Source organism: Tachyglossus aculeatus, chromosome 5, assembly GCF_015852505.1.
Source record: "Tachyglossus aculeatus isolate mTacAcu1 chromosome 5, mTacAcu1.pri, whole genome shotgun sequence".
NCBI classification, from domain to species: Eukaryota; Metazoa; Chordata; class Mammalia; order Monotremata; family Tachyglossidae; genus Tachyglossus; species Tachyglossus aculeatus.
The window spans coordinates 44,854,130-44,869,843 of record NC_052070.1 but is presented as its reverse complement, the minus strand read 5'-3'; the positions used below and the strand labels follow the sequence as shown (position 1 = coordinate 44,869,843).

Here is a 15,714-nt window from a genome sequence, read left to right as displayed (position 1 = left end):
CAAGCAAATTGGGTTGGATGCAGTCCCTGTCCCATGTGGGGCTCACAGTCTCAATCCCCATTTTACAGATGAGGTAACTGAGGCCAGAGAAGTGAAGTGACTTGCCTAAGGTCACACAACAGACAAGCGGTGGAACCGGGATTAGAAACCATGATCTTCTGACTCCCAGGCCTGTGCTCTATCCACTATGTGATGCTCCTTCTCATTACTATAAATGAAAAATTTATAATATATAATTTAAAGATATGTACATAAGTGCTGTGGGGGAAAGGGGTTGGGGTGAATATTAAATGCCCAAAGGGGATCTAAGTGCAAAATCCCTTCCCAGACTTATTTCACGGGTTTCAAGCTCCACCTGCACCATACACAACTCCAGATTTCAGCATGAAACATGGAAAACACAGAATTTCTGGTGCAGAATGGAAAACGTCGAGAATTCAGGGAAAAGAGCACTAGTTCTTATGGGTTGGGGGAGGATGGGGCATTCCATTATTTGTTCTGGCGCTTTGTCCTGAAGAGTTCACACTGCACACACTCGTTCTTCCATTGGCTTTAACTGTCTGTAATTCAGTTGTATTTGGTTTCCCTCTTTAGACTCTAAGTGCCTCGATGATGTGGAATGGGTATCTTGAGACTACAGACACAAGTTCAGAGGACTTCCCTAAGTCATCATTTCCCCTATACCCACCCTCCCCTCACCATCATCTATGCACTTGGCTGGGTTCCCCTTAAGCACTTCGATACTCACCCCGCCCCCACAGTACTTATGTACGTATTCTTCTATGACACTATTTCCCCTAGCCAGAGTTTATTTTATTGTCTACCTCTCCCTGCCCCTTCTCAGGGTCGCACCTGGAGAGTTTCCAGTACTCTACCAGTCACGACTACAGGAGGGAAAGTCAAGCAGAGGCCTACCCATTCCCTTCCTAGCTTGGGCAGTGGCTAGTGAGTGGGAAGCAATCTGTTACAAGTCAAAACCCACCTGAGCTGGGCAGCAGCGGCATGGGAGAGAGCCAAGGGCAGTGACTCGTTTACTGCATGGAAGGAAGCAGTGGTAAATCACTTCCGGATTTTTACCATGAAAACTCTACGGACACACTACCAAAACGATTGCTGATGGAAGTGGGGCATTCTTGGGAGACGTGTCTATGGTGTCACTTTGGGTCGGACATGACTCGACAGCATAAGACGACAACAAAAATCTCTCCCTACATATTGTAAGCTCCTCCTGGGCAGCGGCTTCATCTACCAACTCTATTATACTGTAGTCTCCCAAGCACAGTACAGTGCTCTGCACAAAGTAAATGCCCTTCCCCAAAGCACCTGTATATATGTATATATGTTTGTACATATTTGTTACTCTATTTACTTATTTATTTATTTTGCTTGTACATATCTATTCTATTTATTTTATTTTGTTAGTATGTTTGGTTTTGTTCTCTGTCTCCCCCTTTTAGACTGTGAGCCCACTGTTGGGTAGGGACTGTCTCTAAATGTTGCCAACTTGTACTTCCCAAGCGCTTAGTACAGTGCTCTGCACACAGTAAGCGCTCAATAAATACGATTGATGATGATGATGATGATAAAAAAATAGTATTGATGGATTGAGGCACTCAAGTAAGAGATAGCAATAATGATAACAATAGTTATTATTCTTTTTGGAGAAGCAGCATTTCCTAGTGAGTAGGGCATGGGCCTGGGAGTCAGGAGGACCTGGGTTCTAATCCTGACCATCATCTGTCTTCTGTATGACCTTGGGAAAGTCATTTAACTTCCCTGTGCCTCAGTTACCTCATCTGCACAATGGGGATTAAAACTGGGAGCCCCATACAATAATAATAATAATAATAATAATAATAATAATAATAGCATTTGTTAAGTGCTTACTATGTGCAAAGCACTGTTCTAAGCATTGGGGAGGATACAAGGTGATCAGGCTGTCCCATGTGGGGCTCACAGTTTTAATCTCCATTTTACAGATGAAGTAACTGAGGCACAGAGAAGTGAAGTGACTTGCCCAAAGTCACACAGCTGACAATTGGCAAAGTCAAGATTTGAACCCGTAACCTCTGACTCCCAAGCCCGTGCTCTTTCCATTGAGCCACATGGACGGTGTCCAACCTGCTTAGCTTGTATCTATCCCAATGCTTAGTGCAGTGTCTGACACATAGTGTTTTACAAATACTATAAATAATAATAATAATGATAATAAATGTGGTATTTCTTAAGTCCTTACTACATGCCAAACACTGTACCAAAAGCTGAGGTAGATACGAGATGACTGCATTAGACATAGTCCCTGTCCAACACTGGGTGCCCATTCTAAGTAGAATGCAAGTAAGTAGGTATTCATTCAGCCAATCATATTTATTGAGCGCTTACTGTGTGCAGAGCACTGTACTAAGCACTTGGGGGAGTACACTGTAACAATAAACAGACACATTCCCTGCCCACAACAATCTTACAGTCCTGAAGCACAAAACATTTAAATGGTTTGTCCAAGGTCATTCAGCAGACAGGTGGCAGAGCAAGAATTAAACCCAGGTCCTCTGCTCTTTCCTCTAAACCTCGCTGCTGAGCCCACAAGGTATTTAATAAACACGATCAATTGCCTTTTGGCAACTCATCCCTTCTCAGCCCCAACAAAAACCCTTATATCTCACATTTCCAGCCCTGAAATGGGTCGGGGATTGCCTACCTGTCTGGGACTGAGAAGATTCAGATGATTAGGTTGGCATAGCACAGTGAGTTCCTTTAGGCATTTTTTTTTAACAGCTACTTTGTCTACGCTGAGCCTGATCATAGCTTAAAATATTGTGCTAGTTAGCAGCAATCATGGAAATGCGAACAGCCATTTCTATTTTGAAAGGGTACCCCATATAGAATTTCTACATCCTAAAATGTTTAAAATAGCTAGTCTACTGATATTTTCTTTCTTTATATATAAATGTGGCCGTGGATTAAAATACAGGTTCAGCTGCAACCAAAGTTAAACATTTACTTTCTATTAAACATCTAAATCAGAAGATTAAAAACCTGTTTTACATTTAACAGAAAGGAACAGTCAAATCAGCACAGCCACAGCTTAACTGGTATTTAATGCGAAGCGGAGCTGGTGTTGAGAGGTAATCAATTTAGGGAAGGGGGGGATGGATTTCTTTAAACTCTTCAAAAAGGGAATAAATACATTTGAACAAATCTTTTAATTAGAATATCTACCAAAGAACCTACAAAGCCTTTTTTCTTTCCAAATCTAATGCTCTCTCAAGAAAAAAAGCAGCTTTTGCCCCCCGTAATTCCACATGAAATATTCTGGCAATGCATAATTAGGGTTATTTAGCCTCATTTTTTATTAGTTTCACGAAACAGGGAGAGGGGATGCAGTGTTTTGGTTTTTGACAACGGCTCCCGCATCAGCTCAGTCTCAAACAAGATCCCAAAATGACGCCAGTGGTCCGTTTTCACTGTTGAAGGAGTCAATTCTCAAACCCTATATGGCGCACCTCACCTTCTCAGCTTGCCCTCCTAAGTCTATTCAGCTCACTGTTGAATACCTGAGGGGCATCGGCCCAGATCATTTCCGCGATTCCAAAGCAGAAAAAACGTACTGTCTTCTAAAGTGGTAATTCTAACTACCCCCGCCCTCAGGTTCCAAAGACTCACTCTTCCAAAACTCATTTAAGGCACCAACTTTTATGTTCCATGTTGAAAACCCCAGCATCTCTTTTGTGGGGACAGGAACCTTGTTCCTCAAGGAGGAAGAAGTAGGTAATAACAATAGGTAATAATAATAATAGGTAATAATAATAGTGGTGGTATTTGTTAAGTGCCTACTATGTGCAAGCACTGTACTAAAAACTGGGGTAGACACAATATAAGCAGATCCTTACACAGTCCCTGTCCCACATGGGCTCACAGTCTAAGAGGGAGGGAGGAGGGACACAAATTTTAGCCCAATTTTCCAGGTGAGGTAACTGAGGTATGGAGAAATTAAGTGACTTGCCCAAGGTCACACAGCTGGTAATTGGCAGGGCTGGGATTAGAATCCAGGTCCTCTGACTCCCAAACCTGTTTTTTATCCACTCAGGCTCCCCTGCTTCTTATTGAGCACCTGCATGCAGAGCTCTGTACTAAGCACTTGAGATAGGGAGCTCCGTGGGGGACAGGGACTATGTCTGATCTGATTATCATATGTCTATGCCAGCATTCAGCCCAGTGCTTGGCACATAGTAAATGTTTAACCTATACCACAATCGTTTTTACAATAGAATTAGAAGACTCAATCAATCAATGTTATTTATTGAGCACTGTGTGCAGAGCAGTGTACTAAATGCTTGGGAGAGTACAACAGAGTTGGTAGTCAAGTTCCCTGCCCACAACAAAGCTTACAGTATAGAGGGAAAGGCAGACATAAAATAATTAACAGATAGAAGAAATGAAAAGAAGATAAGTAAATTCTTAAATATACAGTGAGTTGATATGTACAGATGTGTTGAAGAGATATGACCTGCAGAGAGGAGAGATTAATCAGGGAAGAACTCCTTTAGGAGATGTGATTTGAAATGGACTTTGAAGATGGAATGATGTAATTTGAATAGGGAAAGAGTTCCATGCAGGAGAAAGGGAATGACCATGGAGAACTCATTCGCTCCCATGGCTTCAACTACCACCTCTATGAAGATAATTCCCAAATCTCCATCTCCGGCCCTGACCTCTTTCTTTTTCCGCAGTCTTGCATTTCGTCCTGCCTTCAGGACACCTCTACTCGGATATCCTGCCGACACCTCAAACATGACCAAAACAGAACTCCTCATCTGCCCGCCCAAACCCTGTCCTCCTCCTGGCTTTCTCATCACTGTAGACAACACCACCATCCCATCTCACAAGCCATAACCTTGGCATTATCCTCAACTCGTCTCCCTCATTCAACCCACATGTTCAATCTGTCTGGGAATGTGTCTTCTTATTGTAATATTGTACTCTCCCAAGCGCTTAGTACAGTGATTCATTCATTCATTCAATCATATTTATTGAGCGCTTACTGTGTGCAGAGCACTGTACTAAGCACTTGGTACAGTGATCTGCACACAGTAAGTGCTCAATAAATATGACTGAATGAACGTCACCAAATCCTGTCCATTCAACCTTCACAACACCTCTAAAATCAGCCCCTTCTCCATCCAAACTGCTACTATGTTGATACAAGCAGTTACCCTATCCTGTCCTGACTATTGCATCTGCTTCCTTGCTGATTTCCCTGTCCCCTGCGTCTCCCCACTTTAGTCCATCCTTCACTCTGCTGCCGGGATCATTTTTCTACAAAAGAGTTAAGTCCATGTTTCTCCAATCCTGTATCTATGTAATTACTGTGGTATTTGTTAAGCACTTACTGAATGCCAGGCACTGTACTAAGCACTGAGGTGGATATAAGCAAATCAGGTTGGACACAGTCCCTGTCTCCCTTGGGGCTCATAGTCTCAATCTCATTTTACAGATGAGCTAACTAAGGCACAGAGAAGTCAAGTGACTTGCTCAAGGTCTAACAGAAGGCAAGTGGCAAAGTCAGGATTAGAACCCTATCACCTTCTCTCATCTATCTCACCACCCACTCAATCAATCAATCAATCAATCAATCGTATTTATTGAGCGCTTACTATGTGCAGAGCACTGTACTAAGCGCTTGGGAAGTACAAATTGGCAACACACAGAGACAGTCCCTACCCAACAGTGGGCTCACAGTCTAAAAGGGGGAGACAGAGAACAGAACCAAACATACCAACAAAATAAAATAAATAGGATAGAAATGTACAAGTAAGATAAATAAATAGAGTAATAAATATGTACAACCATATATATATATATATATACAGGTGCTGTGGGGAAGGGAAGGAGGTAAGATGGGGGGATGGAGAGGGGGACGAGGGGGAGAGGAAGGAAGGGGCTCAGTCTGGGAAGGCCTCCTGGAGGAGGTGAGCTCTCCACAGGGCCTTGAAGGGAGGAAGAGAGCTAGCTTGGCGGAGGGGCAGAGGGAGGGCATTCCAGGCCCGGGGGATGACGTGGGCCGGGGGTCGACGGCGGGAGAGGCGAGAACGAAGTACAGTGAGGAGATTAGTGGTGGAGGAGCGGAGGTTGCGGGCTGGGCAGTAGAAGGAGAGAAGGGAGGTGAGGTAGGAGGAGGCGAGGTGATGGACAGCCTTGAAGCCCAGGGTGAGGAGTTTCTGCCTGATGCGCAGATTGATTGGTAGCCACTGGAGATTTTTGAGGAGGGGAGTAATATGCCCAGAGCGTTTCTGGACAAAGATAATCCGGGCAGCAGCATGAAGTATGGATTGAAGTGGAGAGAGACACGAGGATGGGAGATCAGAGAGAAGGCTAGTGCAGTAGTCCAGACGGGATAGGATGAGAGCTTGAATGAGCAGGGTAGCAGTTTGGATGGAGAGGAAAGGGCGGATCTTGGCAATGTTGCGGAGCTGAGACCGGCAGGTTTTGGTGACGGCTTGGATGTGAGGGGTGAATGAGAGAGCGGAGTCGAGGATGACACCAAGGTTGCGGGCTTGTGAGACAGGAAGGATGGTAGTGTCGTCAACAGAGATGGGAAAGTCAGGGAGAGGACAAGGTTTGGGAGGGAAGACAAGGAGCTCAGTCTTCGACATGTTGAGCTTTAGGTGGCGGGCGGACATCCAGATGGAGATGTCCTAAAGGCAGGAGGAGATGCGAGCCTGGAGGGAGGGGGAGAGAGCAGGGGCAGAGATGTAGATCTGGGTGTCATCAGCGTAGAGATGATAGTTGAAGCCGTGGGAGCGAATGAGGTCACCTAGGGAGTGAGTGTATATTGAGAACAGAAGGGGACCAAGCACTGAACCTTGGGGAACCCCCACAGTAAGAGGATGGGAGGGGGAGGAGGAGCCTGCAAACACCTTCACAACACCTCTAAAATCAGCCCCTTCTCCATCCAAACTGCTACTATGTCCACGTCCTATGGACATAGGATAGGTACTATCCTATAGGTACTATGTCCACGTCCTGCCTCTGGCCTGAAACTCCTTCCCCACTTCATACACAGGACAATCACTCTCCCCACCTTCAAAGCCTTATTAATAATAATAATAATAATGGCATTTGTTAAGCACTTACTATGTGCAAAGCACTGTTCTAAGTACTGGGGGGATAAAAGGTGATCAGGTTGTCCCACGTGGGGCTCACAGTCTTAATCCCCATTTTACAGATGAGGTAACTGAGGCCCAGAGAAGTGAAGTCACTTGCCCAAAGTCACACAGCTGACAAGTGGCAGAGCCAGGATTAGAACCCATGATCTCTGACTCCCAAGCCCGTGCTCTTTCCACTGAGCCACGCTGCTTCTCTATTAAAATCTCTCATTACAATCACATCTCCTCCAAGAGGCCTTCCCCAACTAAGCCAGTTTTCCCCCTACTCTCTCTCCCTTCTTCATCTCCCTTACACTTGGATTTGTATACCTTTTTCACCCCACTCTCAGTCCCACAGCACCTAAGTATATATCCATAATTTATTTTAGTGTCTGTCTCCCCCGCCAGACCGTAAGCTCTTTATGGAGAGAGGACATATCTACTATATTGTGTTGTACCTCCAATGCACTTAATACAGTGCTCGGCATACAATAAGCGCTCAATAAATATGATTGATTGATTGACCTAGGGGTCTTGAAAAGAGAGAGGAGAGAGGAGATCAAGGGATAATGAGTAAGTTAACTTAAGAGGAATGAAGTGGGTGGACTGGGGTATAATGAGAGAAGAGACAGGTGAAATAAGAGGGAGAGAGTTGATGGAATTCTTTCAAACCAATGGCCAGCTTGATGCAGAGAGGACTGAGTAACAATCGAAGGTCTTTGGAGAACGGGAAGATATGAGCAGAAAGACGTTTTAGAACAATGATCCAGGGAGAAAAGTGTGATATAGATTGGAGAGAACAGAGCCTAGAAGTTCAGTGAGGAAGCTGTTAAACTTGTCATGCCAGAATACAAGACACAGAACCAGGGTGATGGCCATTTGGATGGAAAGGAATAGGCAGACATGGGAAATGCTGAAGAGGCTTAAAAATCGACAGGATTTAGCAACATGCTGAACATCAGGCTTGAAAGAAGGGAAATAGTCAAGGATAATGCCAAGGTTGCAGGCTTGAGAGGCAGGGAGGTTGGTGGTGGTGTTACCACTCTTGGGAAACTAAGTTAGAGGGGAAGATTTGAGATGGAAGAAGGCTTTGGTTTGGGGGATACTAGGCATATCCATTCCATTTCTAGCTTGGACAGTGGCTAGCGAAAGGAAGGCAATCTGCTACAAGTCAAAACTCCCTTGTGCTGGGCAGCAGCGGCATGGGAGAGAGTATCAAGTTTACTTCAAGGAAGGAGGCAATGGTAAACCACTTCCGTATGATACACTAGCAGAATGATTGCAGATGGAGGGGGGTCCTTCTGGGAGAGATGTGTCCATGGCGTCGCTATGGGTCAGAGATGATGGACAGCATAAGACAAAACAAGACTGTAGAAGCAGGGTGACTTAGTGGATAGAGCATGGGCCTGGGAATCAGAAGGACCAGGGTTCTAATCCTGGCTCCGGCACATATCTGCTGTGTGACCTTGGGCAAGTCACTTCACTTCTCTAGGTTTCAGATACCTCATCTGGAAAATGGGGATTAAGACTGTGAGCTCCATTCAGGACAGGGATTACGTCCAACCTGATTAACTTCTATCGACCTAGGGCTTAGAACAGTGTTTGGCACATAGTAAGCACTTAATGGGTACCATAATTACTATTACTACAGTACTTGGTACAGTGCTTGGAACAGAGTAAGTGCCTCAAAATCACAATTATTATTATCATTACTAGTAAGCACTTAGCATGGTGCTTACTTACACAGTAACCGCTCAATTCATACTATCAATCGATTGATCAATTGATAAGATGAAATGTGAGATTGCAGAGGTGGTTAGTGCTAGTGAGACAGATTTGGGAGCATCTGCATAGAGGTGGTAGTTGAAACCATAAGAGAGATGAGCTTTAAAAGAGTGAGTGTATGTCACGAAGAGAAGGAAATGGAAGAGGAGTCAGGCCCTGGAGCTAACCACCTCGGGAGATTTTCTCTCAACCAAGAGAATGAGTGCCTTCTTGAAGAATTTTCTAGTCTGTGTCAAAGCAGCAACATGACTCTCCTGGTGATTCCCTAACCTTTGCAACTACAAAAGAATATTCCCAGAGTGGTGAAGGAGAAATTGCTTCAGACACCTGTGTCAAAAGGAAGTTTGAAAACTATTGGTAAGTAAAATCAGCCAAGTGCTTGCAAATTCTGGCACAAAAATATGCTAGGATCAGTTATGGGGATGTTTAATGATGTTCTTACCAAACCAGGCAGACATCAGTCATTTCTGAATGGGGCAAACCGTTTTTTTGAAAAGGTGTCAAGTCCTAGTTCCACCTTGGATGGCATTCTATTTATTCTAATGGTTTTGACACCTGTCTACATGTTTTGTTTTGTTTTCTGTCTCCCCCTTCTAGACTGTGAGCCCGTTGTTGGGTAGGGACTATCTCTATATGTTGCCAACTTGTACTTCCAAAGCGCTTAGTACAGTGCTCTGCACACAGTAAGCACTCAGTGAATGTGTTTGAATGAATTGAATGAATGAATGAATTCTAGGAACTCGTTACACTTATCAAGGGGCCCAGAAACATTTTTGTGGAGAGAACACTAGTAATAAGTTAAAAGAGATTTTTAAAAATTCCAGGTTGGAAGTTCCCACCATTCCCCAAGCTCTGTCCCTCCACCACATAGCAAACTTTGGGGAGCTGCAGGGCAGTCCCTGGGATCTAGGCAAATTGACCACAGGAGAAGTAAGCTTTCCACATCCTGAGGAGCACCTGTCAATCAGAAGGCCACTGGATCAATCGGAAAGCATGCACAGTGATACACTCTTGGAAAATCGGTCTGCCCAGTTCCAACCTATCATTTTCCAGCTCCATCTTGCTAAACTGCAACAAGTACTGGTAATGAATCTCCCCCAGATAATGAATCTCCCCTAGAGTATGCCAGCTTATGGTCTCTCTTGCCATTTACTCCATTGAAAGCACTGAAATTGTCAGGAATGAGTTCCCCAAAGCTCTCCCATCACTTCCTCAACTCCTTCCCTCCCCCATATCCTCCCAGCCATGTCTGACAATATCTCTTGCCTGACTTCCAAATCTAATCCCTCACCTGTACCTCTGACCCCCAACCCTTTTGATGAAGAAGTGGTGTTTGTTGTACACTTACTGTGTACAGAGCACTGTACTAAGTGCTTGGGAACATGCAACAACAACAGAGTTGGTAGACATGCTCCCTGCCCACAGTGAGTTTACAGTCTAGGGAGCTGATCTTCTATAAACACTGGCACCCACTCTTCTTCCCTCCTTACTATCTTCAATCGCTCACTCTTCAATGGTTTCTTCCTCTCTGGGTTGAAACATATTCACATCTCTCCTAACAAAAGCAAAAGAGAAAAAAAAACTCTGTGGACCCCCAGTAATCTCCAGTTAACACTCTATGGCCCCATCTCCCTTCTCTCATTTCTGTCCAAACTCCTCAAACAAGTTGTACATACTCAATGCCTCCATTTCTTCTCCAATAACAACCTTGTTGACCCTCTAAAATCCAGTTTCCACCCCCTTCCCTCCATTGGGACCACTCTCACCAATGTCATCAATGACCTCATGCTCCTCTGTCTCACTTTTCCTCAACCTCTTGGCTGTCTTTGACACTTGGGTCACTTCCAAAAAGTGGAAGCAGTGAGAAGCAGCCTGGCTTAGTGGAAAGAGCACGGGCTTGGGAGTCAGAGGACATGGTTTCTAATCCTGACTCCGCCACTTGTGTGCTGTGTGACCTTGGGCAAGTCATTTCACTTCTCTGTGCCACAGTTATCTCATCAGTCAAATGGGGATTAAAAGTGTGAGCCCCACGTGGAACAACCTGATTACCCTGTATCTACCCAAGCACTTAAAACAGTGCTTGGCACATAGTAAGTGCTTAACAAATACCATTATTATTATTATTATTATTCCATCTTCTGGAAGCACTATAATAATAATAATTGTGTTATCTGTTAAGTGTGCCAGGCACTATACTAAGGGCTGGGGAGGATACAAGCAAATCGGGTTGGACACAATACCTGTTCATTCATTCATTCAATTGTATTTATTGAGCACTTACTGTGTGCAGAGCACTGTACTAAGCGCTTGGGAAGTACAAGTTGGCAACATATAGAGACGGCCCCTACCCAACAACGGGCTCACAGTCTAGAAGGGGGAGACAGACAACAAAACAAAACATGTGGACAGGTGTCAAGTCATCAGAACAAATAGAATGAAAGCTAGATGCACATCATTAACAAAATAAATAGAATAAATACCTGTCTCACATGGGGTTCCCAATCTCAACCCCCATTTTACAAATGAGGAAACTGAGGCACAGAGAAGTGAAGTGACTTGGCCAAGGTCACACTGCAAACAAGTTGGCAGTGCTGCGATTAGAACCCACGACCTTCCGACTCTCAGGCCCATGCTATCCACTATGCCATGCTGCTTCTCCAGTTTTACTGATACAGTTCCTTCCTGGTTTTCCATTTGCTTCTCTGGACGGTCCATAATAATTAATAATAATTATACTATTTGTTAAGTGTTTTCTATGTGCCAGGCACTGTACTAAGTGCTGAGGTGAATACAAGCAAATCAGGTTGGACACAGTTCTTGTCCCATGTTGGGCTCACAGTCTCAATCACCATTTGACAGATGAGGTAACTGAGGCCCAGAGTAGTGGAGTGACTTGCCCAAGGTCAGCCAGCAGACAAGTGGAGGAGCTGGGATTAGAACCCATGACCTTCTTACTCCCAGGCCCGTGATCTATCCACTACACCATGCTGCCTGTGTAATGTAATGTAATAATGGCATTTGTTAAGCACTTACTATGTGCAAAGCACTGTTCTAAGTGCTGGGGGGGATACAAGGTGATCAGGTTAACTCTAATTGTGTGTCCCTGAAGTCTCCATTCTGAGCCCCCTTTCCTTCTCACTGTACTCTCCCTCAGAGAGCTCATCAACTACCATGGCTTTCCATACAATCTCAATGAAGATGACTCCCAAATCTAACCTGTGACCTTGACCTCTCACCTTCTCTACAAACTTGCACAGCCTCCAGAAGTAGTAATAATGATATTTGTTAAGTGCTTACTATGTGCCAAGCACTATTGTAAGCGCTGGGGTAGATACAGGGTAATCAGGTTGTCCCACGGGGGCTCACAGTCTTCATCCCCATTTTGCAGATGAGGTCACTGAGGCACAGAGAAGTTAAGTGACTTGCCCAAAGTTACACAGCTGACAAGTGGCAGGGCCTGGATTAGAACCCATGACCTCTGACTCCCAGGTCCGGGCTCTTTCCACTAAGCCATGCTGCTTCTCTAAGTAGTAGTATTGAAGCCTGGGCTTCAAGGCTGTCCATCACCTCGCCCCCTCCTACCTCACCTCCCTTCTCTCCTTCTCCAGCCCAGCCCGCACCCTCCGCTCCTCCGCCGCTAATCTCCTCACCGTACCTCGTTCTCGCCTGTCCCGCCATCGACCCCCGGCCCACGTCATCCCCCGGGCCTGGAATGCCCTCCCTCTGCCCATCCGCCAAGCTAGCTCTCTTCCTCCCTTCAAGGCCCTGCTGAGAGCTCACCTCCTCCAGGAGGCCTTCCCAGACTGAGCCCCTTCCTTCCTCTCCCCCCCTCATCTTACCTCCTTCCCTTCCCCACAGCACTGTGTATATGTATATATGTTTGTACATATTTATTACTCTATTTATTTATTTATTTATTCTACTTGTACATATCTATTCTATTTATTTTATTTTGTTAGTATGTTTGGTTTTTGTTCTCTGTCTCCCCCTTTTAGACTGTGAGCCCACTGTTGGGTAGGGACTGTCTCTATATGTTGCCAATTTGTAGTTCCCAAGCACTTAGTACAGTGCTCTGCACATAGTAAGCGCTCAATAAATACGATTGATGATGATGATGATAGTATTAATAGTATGTACGTGCTTACTGTGTGCAACCACTATTCTAAAGTGTGAGGAAAAAATACACAGATGAGAGTTAGCCCCGGTTTCTGGCCCTCTAAGGGGTCACAATCTAAAAATAAGGTGAGGAGGGGTTTGGCAACAGACAGTAAGAAAGATTAAGAATGAGTAAGTCTATCTTGCTGCTGACCTCTCACCCTCCTCCTGCCTCTGGCCTGGAATGCCCTCCGCCTCATACCTGACAATTACTCTCCCTACCTTCAAAGCCTTAACGAAGGCACATCTCCTCCAAGAGGCCTTCCCTGACTAAACCCTCCTTTCCTCTTCTCCCTCTCCCTTCTGCATTACCCTGACTTGCTCCCTTTATTCATTCCCCCTCCCAGCCTCATAGCACTTATGTACATATCTGAAATGTATTTATAGTCATGTCTGTCTCTCCCTTTAGACTGTAAGCTCACTGTGGGCAGGGAATTTGTCTGTTATATTGTTGTATTGTATTCTCCCAAGCGCTTAGTGCAGTGCTTTGCACACAGTAAAGCGTTCAATAAATACAACTGACTGACTGAAAACAACTTAAAAGACAATAAAGAAGTACAGAGTCCAGCAAATCCAACAGTAAGGGAACCTGCAAACTCTTGTGTGTTGCACCAAAGTCATCAAGAGCAGTTACATCCAAACCTTCTGATGTTATAGAATGTGTACAGGCTGAGCGTTGTCCCTCCTTAAATAATAATAATAATAGCAATTATGGTACTTATTAAGTACTTACTAGGAGCCAAGCACAGTTCAAATTCCTAGGGTAGATACAAGTTAATCAGGTTGGAAATCACCCCTGTTCTACATGGGGCTCACAATCTTATTCCCTATTTTACAGATGAGGTAACTGAGGCTCAGAGAAGTTAAGTGACTTAACCAAGGTCACACAGCTGACACACATTAGGCAGAGCCAGGGTTAGAACCCAGGTCCTTCTGATGCCCAGGTCGTGCTCTATCCACTAAGCCACACTGCATCCCTAGCAGCCCCTCATGCCCAGAGCACGCCGGGGGAAGAGGCCCCGATGGGAAGGCAGCAGGGGTTACCAGACATTCGGTGGTTCCAGATCATCTCTACCTGGATGTCCTGTCAACACAACGAGCTTAATTACTAGTAAAATCAAACTCTTCATCTTCTCTCCCAAATCCCTTCTCCACCTACATTTGCCATCCCAATATCACCATCCTTCTCATCTCTGAAGTCCACAACTTTGGCATTATCCTTGATCCTATCCTCTCTTTCAACTTCCATATTCAGTCTATTGTTAAATCAGTGTTTGATAACTTTTTCTGTAGAAGAGCCAAATAAAATGAAACTCAATCCATCAGTAGTAATTATTGACCATCCCCTATGTGCAGAGCTCTCTGCACTAGCTTGGGAGAGAACAATAGAGTGAGTTAATAGACAATCTAGTGGAGTAGACAGACTCTAAAATATAGGAGGAAGAAAGGAAAGTAGAAAAGTGGAAGAGTGTATAAGTGGAGCTGTTGGTGCACAAAGAGTCAATCATAACATTTAAACATACATTAATGCAATTTACTTCATTCTGGAGGGGTAATTGAAATAGTAAAGATTTATAGTTAATATTGTAAAGAGGGGGAGAGAAAAGAGGGAGATGGGGAGACAAAATAGGAAAAGGGGGAGAGAAGAGAGGAAGGATGGCGAGGAGAAGAAAGAGGAGGGTGGAAGGAGGGGAGGGAGGAAAAAGTGGGGAGTGGAAAGAAAGAAACTGAGAAAGCAAGAGAGTGAGAGAGCAAGAATGAACTTATTCCTGGTTCTTTGAATTTAGGAAGGTGCAAGAGTGGATGCCAGAGCTACAAAGCACAGTGTCATCCCGCCTCTGCCACTTGTCTCCTGTGTGACTTTGGGCATGTCACTTCACTTGTCTGCGCCTCAGTTACCTCATCTGTAAAATGGGGATTGAGACTGTGAGCCCCATGTGGGACAGGGTCTGTGTCCAACCCAATTTGCTTGTACCCACACCTGCGCTTAGTACAGTGCTTAGCAAATAGTAAGTGCTTAACAAATACTACAATTATTATCACCCTCATCCCCTTATCCCCACCAACTCCTCCTGCACCACCATTTAGGTGCACCAGATCTGGCATGTTTTAGGGAGGGGGAAAGGGTTTCAATCTTCTCCAGGGACTGTGGGGACTGAATCCCCCATCTTCAAAATCCTTCTAACATCACACTTTCTTAGGAGGACTTACTGGAATAATTTCTCCTCTCCCCTGGTCTTAGTCCCACAATTATTTCCTCAGCATTTATGTGCCAACAGAGAAGCAGCACAGGCACTGGTAAATAGTGCATGGGCCCGGGAGTCAGAACCTGTATTCTAATCCGACTCCACCATATGTCTGCTGTGTGACCTTGGGCAAGTCATTTAACTCCTCTGTCCTTCAGTTACCTCATCTGTAAAAATGGGGATTAAGACTGTGAGCCCCATATTGGACTGTGTCCAATCTGCTGAACTTGTATGTACCCAGCACTTAGTACAGTGCCTGGCACTTAGTAAATGCTTAACAATTACCATAAAAGAAAAACAACTGTGCTCTTATGTACTTACAACCACCTTTGGTACACACCCTATTACTGAAATATTCACTTGCCCATTTATCTTCTTTCCTT

General features: G+C 44.7%; 1 non-coding gene across 1 annotated transcript; it reads left to right on the top strand.

Annotated features, from left to right (window-relative positions):
• The first annotated feature begins 834 nt into the window (after positions 1 to 834).
• LOC119929159 lies at positions 835 to 972 on the top strand. The gene has a single exon (XR_005451297.1). It is a non-coding gene; the product is annotated as a small nucleolar RNA SNORA7 (small nucleolar RNA).
• The last annotated feature ends 14,742 nt before the right edge of the window (positions 973 to 15,714 follow it).